The following is a 7,926-nucleotide window of genomic DNA, read 5'->3' as shown; positions in this document are numbered from 1 at the left end:
GTAATGTTGGGCTTTGGCCCTTCAACAACACATAGGAAGTGCTCAAATAAAGCTGTTAAAAATGTAGATCAAATTTCGACACATTTTTCAAATTTATTATATGATTTAGTATGTGTGCATGCATGCGTGCGTGTGCACAGAAAAGAGTGGGCAGAGCTTCTTGGTGCATTTTGGTCAATTTGGCATGTAGTTTCAGAGCAGCACTTTCCACAAACTTAGTAGGCCCTCCTCCTACTTCTCTTCTTCCTCCTGCTGCCGGTCGCCTCCCATCTCATGAGCAACTTACTTAGCAGCAAGAGGAGGAAAGTCCACAATGAGTGTGAGTGTTGTACCAGAATGTTCAACAGCCTATGTTCCTGCCTTAGCACAATACTTTGCAATGTTTCCCCCAACTTCCATTTTTCCCTCACAGCACACTCTCTTTATTTTCTTCATTTTTACAGCCACTCCCCTCCCCACCCCTGGCTACCCCTTGCTATCTTCCTTGCGGTCTGAATGCCTACAAAGGCCCAGGCAAGAGCCCCCCCTCACCTCTCACAAATTAATTTTTATACTTGCCCACCCGGCTCCTACAGACTTGCCCTTTCACACCTGCCCCACTCACAACCCCAGGGGTGCACCTGATTTTTTTCCAGATTTTTCCGTGCACTGTGTGCACATGTAGAAAGTGATGGCCGGTGGGAAAAGCTGCAGCCTTGTAGCTTTTTATGCCTGCTGAGCCTTCTCGCTGAGTCAGTGTGCGCAGCTGGGGCTCCAGCGAGGAGGCGTCGAGGAGCAGCACACGGCCAGGAGGTCAACAACTTTCTTTTTTTTTTTTTTTTTTACCCCACTCTTACCCGCCACTCCCTCCAGCCCCATCACCCCACTGACCCCCACCCCACTCAATTTCTCCTGCTTCCTTGGATCAGAGGTCAGAGTGTTCGCATTGACCTTTTCGAACATCTTTGTGCATCAATGCAAATTATGTGTTGTGTTGTTGGGTGACTGTCATATGTCATAGTTTATTCATTTGTTGTGAATTTCAGCAGCAGACGGTAAGTGAGTAAGTGAGTGAGCGTGCCTGCCTGCCTGCCTGCCTGCCTGCCTGCCTGCGTGCCTGCGTGCCTGCGTGCGTGCGTGCGTGCGTGTGTGTGTGTGTGTGTGTGTGCGCGCGTGTGTGTGTGTTTTCCCCATTTTAAAATGGCCTCTGTGAATAAAGGCATCAGCTCTTTTTTTCTTCTTTTTCTTTCTTACTTTCCATCCATCTTAATTTTACCTGCACACTTTTTTTCTCACCCACTCCATTTCCCCCCCCCACCATCCCCCCTGCCGGCACCCTCCCAGTCACACTCTGTCATCTGTGCCAGCAAGATGTTCTTTCTACTGGATGTATCTTTTTTTGCTTAAATGTAATTATTTTATGAATATATGTGTACATATTTTTGTCATGTGCTTTATTGTGTTTAACGTTGAACTCTTTGATGTGTTTAAGGGCCCGCCACATGTGGAAAAGTAGACTCTTCACTTCTTTCGATCTTCACTTTTAAAGTGGGGGGGGGGAGACTTTATGATTTCATGGAAAATCTCCTGTTATAGCCTTTTTGTATTTATCTCTCAGATGAGTTTCTCACATCTATCAATAATGAAAAAGAAGACTTTAATACAATGGTGTACAAACATTTTCCAACAAGGGCCACATTTAAAAAAAGTCAAGGTAAAAAAATATGTCCATTTTGTGAAGATATTTTTAATGAATAATAACACCTTGTACACATGCTAAAAAGGTATATGCATTGAAAGAAAAAACCCACTAAGGGCCACAATTAAAAAAAAAAAAAATCAAGGTAAAAAAATAGTCTATTTTGTGAAGATATTTTTAATGTATATGGATATATGCTGAAAAGTTATATGCATTTATAATGTATATGTAAAAAAATGCTGAAAAGTTATATGCATTTAAAGAAAAAAACTACCCTCATGTCAGCTATGTGTTATTGGTGTGACATGAATAAGTAGTAGTATTAACATTTAAACTCCTGTTTACATTAAGCCTGTTTACGTTTTTTATTTTATTTTAAAAGTTTTCTTTTACTTAAATATTTTGAAATGTGTCACAAAAAAAAATGTCTGATGACCCCTGGGACACATTTTGAACATGGATTACGAGTAAAAGATGTGTGTCATATAAAAATTGTTGCTTGATTAAACACTTTCAATGACAAGTAAGAACAGCTGTAGTTATGGTTTACTTCACATTTAAATGAAACGTGTCAATGTAGCTTCTAAAAAATCGACCAATGTCTTTTAATTATTGATAAAAATTATGTTAATGTGATACATCATTTAGCCTTTTGGGGGCCCGAACTGTCATTTACGTTGATTTTTAAAACATATTTTAAGGATTTTAAACAGCATAAGGAACACTTTAAACTATAAAATGATACATACTTTAGAATTGATTGACACTATATATTGTATTAATGTGTGCGTGCATGTATGTTTGTGCATGTAGATAAATGTGTGGGTGTATATATATGAATAAATACATATATATATGTATACACACATGTATAAATATATACACATAAATGTGTGTGTGTGTGTGTGTGTGTGTGTGTGTATATATATACATACATATATACGCGTGTGTGTGTCTATATATATATATATACACACATATATATGTGTTTGCATATGTATGTATATATATGTATACACGTGTATATATATACATAAATGTATGTGTGTGTGTATATATATACAAACATATATTTATATATACATATATGTGTGAGTGTATATGTTTGCATATATATATGTGTTTGTGTGTGGAAATATATATATTTATATGTGTGTGTGTGTATATATATATATGCATGTGTTGTATATGCATATAAAACGTGATGTGTGAGTGTATGTATGTATGTATGTTTTACTGTATTAGGGATGTTCAGATCAGGGTTTTATGCTGCTGATAACGATGACCACATGTATTAACCGTACATTTTTCAGTTTATTTATGGTAAGTGCTATTGACAGTCAAACAATAACACAATATTTTAACTAGTTCATTATTGTCATGTATTGAACACAATTGTTTGAGCAAAACAAAGTCACTAAAACATAAATACACACAAGTAAAAACTACTATCGACTATAAATTTAAACCCTTTGGTTTTGCCCTCAAAGTCCTCCTGTGTCCAATAAAGTATTCGGAGTTTGTAAATAAAACAACCAAAAAAAATGATTAAGAAAATAAAAATATTGAGCTAATTACTCTTGTATCGATTTTATACTGACATTACCTCTGGTATCGACACAACAAATTTATGGATCAATCCGCCCTCTTCATAATACTGACACCAACAGGTATATTGTTCTCTTTCTCGACTTTTATTATTATACTTGTTAATTTGTTTGTATTAACTGCTGTCTTCCAGACTGTAAACGTCTTAATCTCTATTACGCACTTATTTTTGGTGGTTTCTAGCGCTATCTCAGCGGTCAGTTTAGCTATCATCCTACCAGCTTCTGGCTTGCTGTCTGTGTGTAACATGTTAAGCCTTGCCCTCATGTTACTTGATAATATTACTTAAGATACAAATAAATGCATTTTTTTGTTGTTGCCGTAATGCAGTTGTTTTTATTAGTACAGTGGAATCCTCCATGCTGTGTATGGAGATACATAATCAGCCAGGGCACCCAAAATGAATAATGTCAGTAAGCATTAAATGGCATTAAAAGACATAAATGGCATTAAAAGACATAATTAGATAACTGAAAACATATATATATATATATGTACACACACACTCGTATTTATACATATTTAAGTGTGTGTGTGTATGTATATATATATTTATATATACACACACACGTGTGTATTTATACATATGTAGGTGTGTGTGTATGTACACAGTATATATACAAAATCATATATAATTGTGTGTGTGTGTATGTATGTGTTATATATTATATGTACATACATGTGTGTGTCTGTCTGTTTATGTATGTATGTGTGTGTATGTATACAGTGCTCATATTTACACACAAATATGTTACACACATATGTAAATATATATTTTCTTTGTGTGTGTGTGTGTATGTATATATATATATACATACAAAATCGTATATAATTGTGTGTATGTATGTGTTATATATTATATGTACATACATGTGTATATGTATAGACGTGTGTGTGTGTCTGTATGTATGTGTGTATATATACAGAACTCAAATTTACACACAAATATGTTACACACTTATATGTGTAAATATATATTTTCTTTGTGTGTGTGTATATATATATATATACAGTATATACAGTGTATATAAATGCACAAAATTTGTGTGTGTGTGTATCAATAGACATTAGCCAAACAACTGTATATTTGTATTTGTGTACACTTCAAAATCAACAATGCATTTGTTTTTTAAGACTTTTTTGGTTTTTTCTTATTCTAAAAAAATATATATAGCCTACATATTTTTTGTATTTGTGAAAATATCTAAATTTCTCTTTCAATTTGCTTTGAACATCAGTGTCTGTGTGCTCTGCAATACAACCACTACTACAGTAATATGAAAATTTGCTGCAGTATTTCTCGTCAAGTTGATCTGTCTTTTTAACAAGCAAAAAAAACATTACATACTTTTTTTCGGTAAATATTTTAACAGAGAGAACATCATTTCAATCATTTGCTGTTGTTTTTATGCATTGTGTGTATAGTATACCTCCTGGAGGCTTTTTTTCTTTCATCTTTTCCAGGTCTTTTTACACTTAACAATTATAACAAAAAAAGGTGTTTTTTATTTTATTTTATAGTCTTCGTTGTCATGACGCATATGTAAAGCAGGATTTTTCATATAACAGGAAAGTATTTCTAGGAAATATCAGAACAGAAAAACACGAATTAAATAAAAACGGAGTGTTTTTTAAATTTCTTATTACAGAAAATGTTAGACTTATTACAAACCGGCTGAATAAGAATTAAATGTCCAAATAAAAATAAAAATATTTTAAATGTAGTGAGAGTTAGGTTTAGTGTCTATACTCTACAAAGTGTGTGTGTGTGTTACAGTGAAGAAAGTGTGTGCTGGATGATACTGATGCTGATGGCCACTAAGTGATGTGGGGTGCACCTTAGCAGCACATCATGTTTTGCATGTGTTTCTCCAAATCGTGATGTGCTGCCACAGCGCGCCCGGACAACCACGACCTTGACCCTGACCCTGACCCCCTGCCTCCAACCACACACACACACACACACACACTCAGCTCACTGTGTGCGGTGTGTTTTGTTGTTATTGATTTACTTGACCTTCTTGAATAGTAGCTATTTTACTTGAGGTAAAATAATAGTCTTGTTTTCATTTGATATTTTACAGGATTGCAACAGGTGCATGAAATTTGGGGAAAGGGTTTGAAATGTGACATTTTAAATAAGGTGTTTGAAATTGTGACATGTGGTGCTTTTACAGAAGTATTCATTCGTAGCACCGATAATTACATTTTATTGCATAGGTGTCCAAAGTGTAGCCAGGGGGCCATTTGTGGGCTGCAGATATTTTTTTTTTGTACGGATAAAATTTAACATAGCCTTTGTTAGAAAATGACACACACAAAGATAAAGTGTAAAGCACTTAGAACTATCTGTGCATCTTACTGCAATTGGTGTATGATGATTTTCAACATCCCGCGACCCCAAAAAGGGAATAAGCGGTACAAAATGGATGGATGGATTTTCAACATGAATATTTTTTCCAAATGCTTTGCTAAGTTTTGTGATTATGTTAAAGGCATCAAACAAGAAGGCATAATAAAGACTATAGGAGCAAAAAAAAGGGTTCTTAAATATATTTCATACACACCAATATATATATATCGATATATATATATATAATATATATTAGCTTAACATAGCTTGCCACACGCTGATTTTATTGAATTAAGAAGCTTGTCAAAGTGGGCCCACTGAGCCTTTAATGCTGATAGGAAGTTTGGACACCCTTGTTTTAATGCCTCACAGTTTCAAAAAACAAAAAAAACAATCTTAGTCTTAATTTAATTTACTGCTTGGAAGAATGGGAAAATCAATCTGTATTAGTATTTGTTTTTATCCAACAATGTTCAACAACCAGTGTTGAAGTTTCTTTTTTTCCAAGCATGGTTTAGTTATTTTTTTTTTAGAAATGTTTAACAAATTGGCTCAATTCAACATGTTTAAAAAGGAAGAAGCAGGGCGTAATTTGTCCCATTAATTTGTAATATCTTCTAATTTGTTTGCTTCCCGTTTAAAGTGAAAGAAGGTGTTAGAAAAAATAATGGACAACTTGTGTGTGTGTCGTGTTGAATACAGAATGGATTAAATATGTTACAAAAAGCATCAACATCTTATAAATAAAAAATAGAAACATTTATAAAATGTAAAAAAAGAAGAAAAACATTAAAATGAATTCTGTGAAATGTATTTTTCAAACCAAATATATCACCCTTTTGAATTTGGATTAATTACAGGTTGTTACTCGCTTGTAATTAACTTAAAAATAGACACTAATACTTAGACACAATTTTGTCATACAGGAACTTTTTTTTTTTTAAATGTCTTACTGGAATCATTTATTTGCTAAACACTTGGTAACAGTTTCATGTGATTAGGTCCAGTCAGGGTGTATTTGATTTTATTAGCACTGATACATGCATTGACCCAATCACCGACCATATAGCAACCCGTGCATTAACCATCTCGGGTTGAAGTAAAGGAACATGTATGCTCAAAATCCCAAACTGCGAGAATAATCTGCGTATAAATGATTACTCCGATTTTTGTGGGTGGGTGATTAATCACATGAGTTAACATTTTTTTTGACCACCCGAGTGAAAATAAGATGTTTTAAATAAAGTCAACTGCATGATCAAATGTTCAAACAACAAAGGATTAAAAAAAAATGAATTGCCCAATTTATGAATTTAAGTATTAACTTGCTAGTAATGTTCTATGAATGAAATATTGTGCTTGGTCTGTTTTTTATTAATCTAGTATGTTGTTGAGGAGTTGCATCCATCCATTGTTTTAATGCTTGTCTCTTTCGGAGCAGCGCACTCGGGCGGAAGGCGGAGTACACCCTGGACATGGCAGGGCCAACACAGATTTTAGTGTTGCCAATCAGACAATCCCCAGGTGCATGTCTTTGGTGATGGGAGGAGTCTGTTCCACTTAATTGTTGGTGACATCAAGTCTTTGTGAGTTGTCTTTTGTTTCTTTGTAGTTGGGATGATGTCTTTAAAAATACAAATACTTCGGCTTCTTCCGGCTTTCCATTTCGCTTCGTGGGGGTTTTACTCTAAATTCCCCCACGCTTTCTTGGCGCTGTTAGCATTTTTCTTCCTTTCAATTTGCTTCCCTGCTTCAGCATTACCACTTTGCTTGTTGGTGAACTTTAGATGGTTGGTGCTATTTTTATAGTGGAACTCATGTGTCAATGTTGTCGACATCCACATGCATGCTCTTTGATTGCAGAACCTTTCTGTTGAAGCATCTTCATCTTGTTCTGATATCTGCCGCCCACGTGTAACGAGAAGCCCATTTTCGATGACATTTTTCATGCTTTTGTCCTGTCCCAAATCAATCTTAGACCACATTTGCACTACAATGTAACCTTTTTCATTGTTTTGCTTCTCTAGAGCAGTGGTTTTCAACCTTTTTTCAGTGATGTACCCCCTGTGAACATTTTTTTAATTCAAGTACCCCCTAATCAGAGCAAAGCATTTTAGGTTGAAAAAAAGGGATAAAGAAGTAAAATACAGCACTATGTCATCGGTTTCTGATTTATTAAATTGTATAACAGTGCAAAATATTGCTCTTTTGTAGTGGTCTTTCTTGAACTATTTGTAAAAAAGATATTTAAAAAAAGTTTATGAACTTACATTCATATTTTGTTGAA

Source organism: Nerophis ophidion, linkage group LG10, assembly GCF_033978795.1.
Source record: "Nerophis ophidion isolate RoL-2023_Sa linkage group LG10, RoL_Noph_v1.0, whole genome shotgun sequence".
Lineage (NCBI taxonomy): Eukaryota > Metazoa > Chordata > Actinopteri > Syngnathiformes > Syngnathidae > Nerophis > Nerophis ophidion.
Note: the sequence above shows the minus strand (reverse complement) of the source record.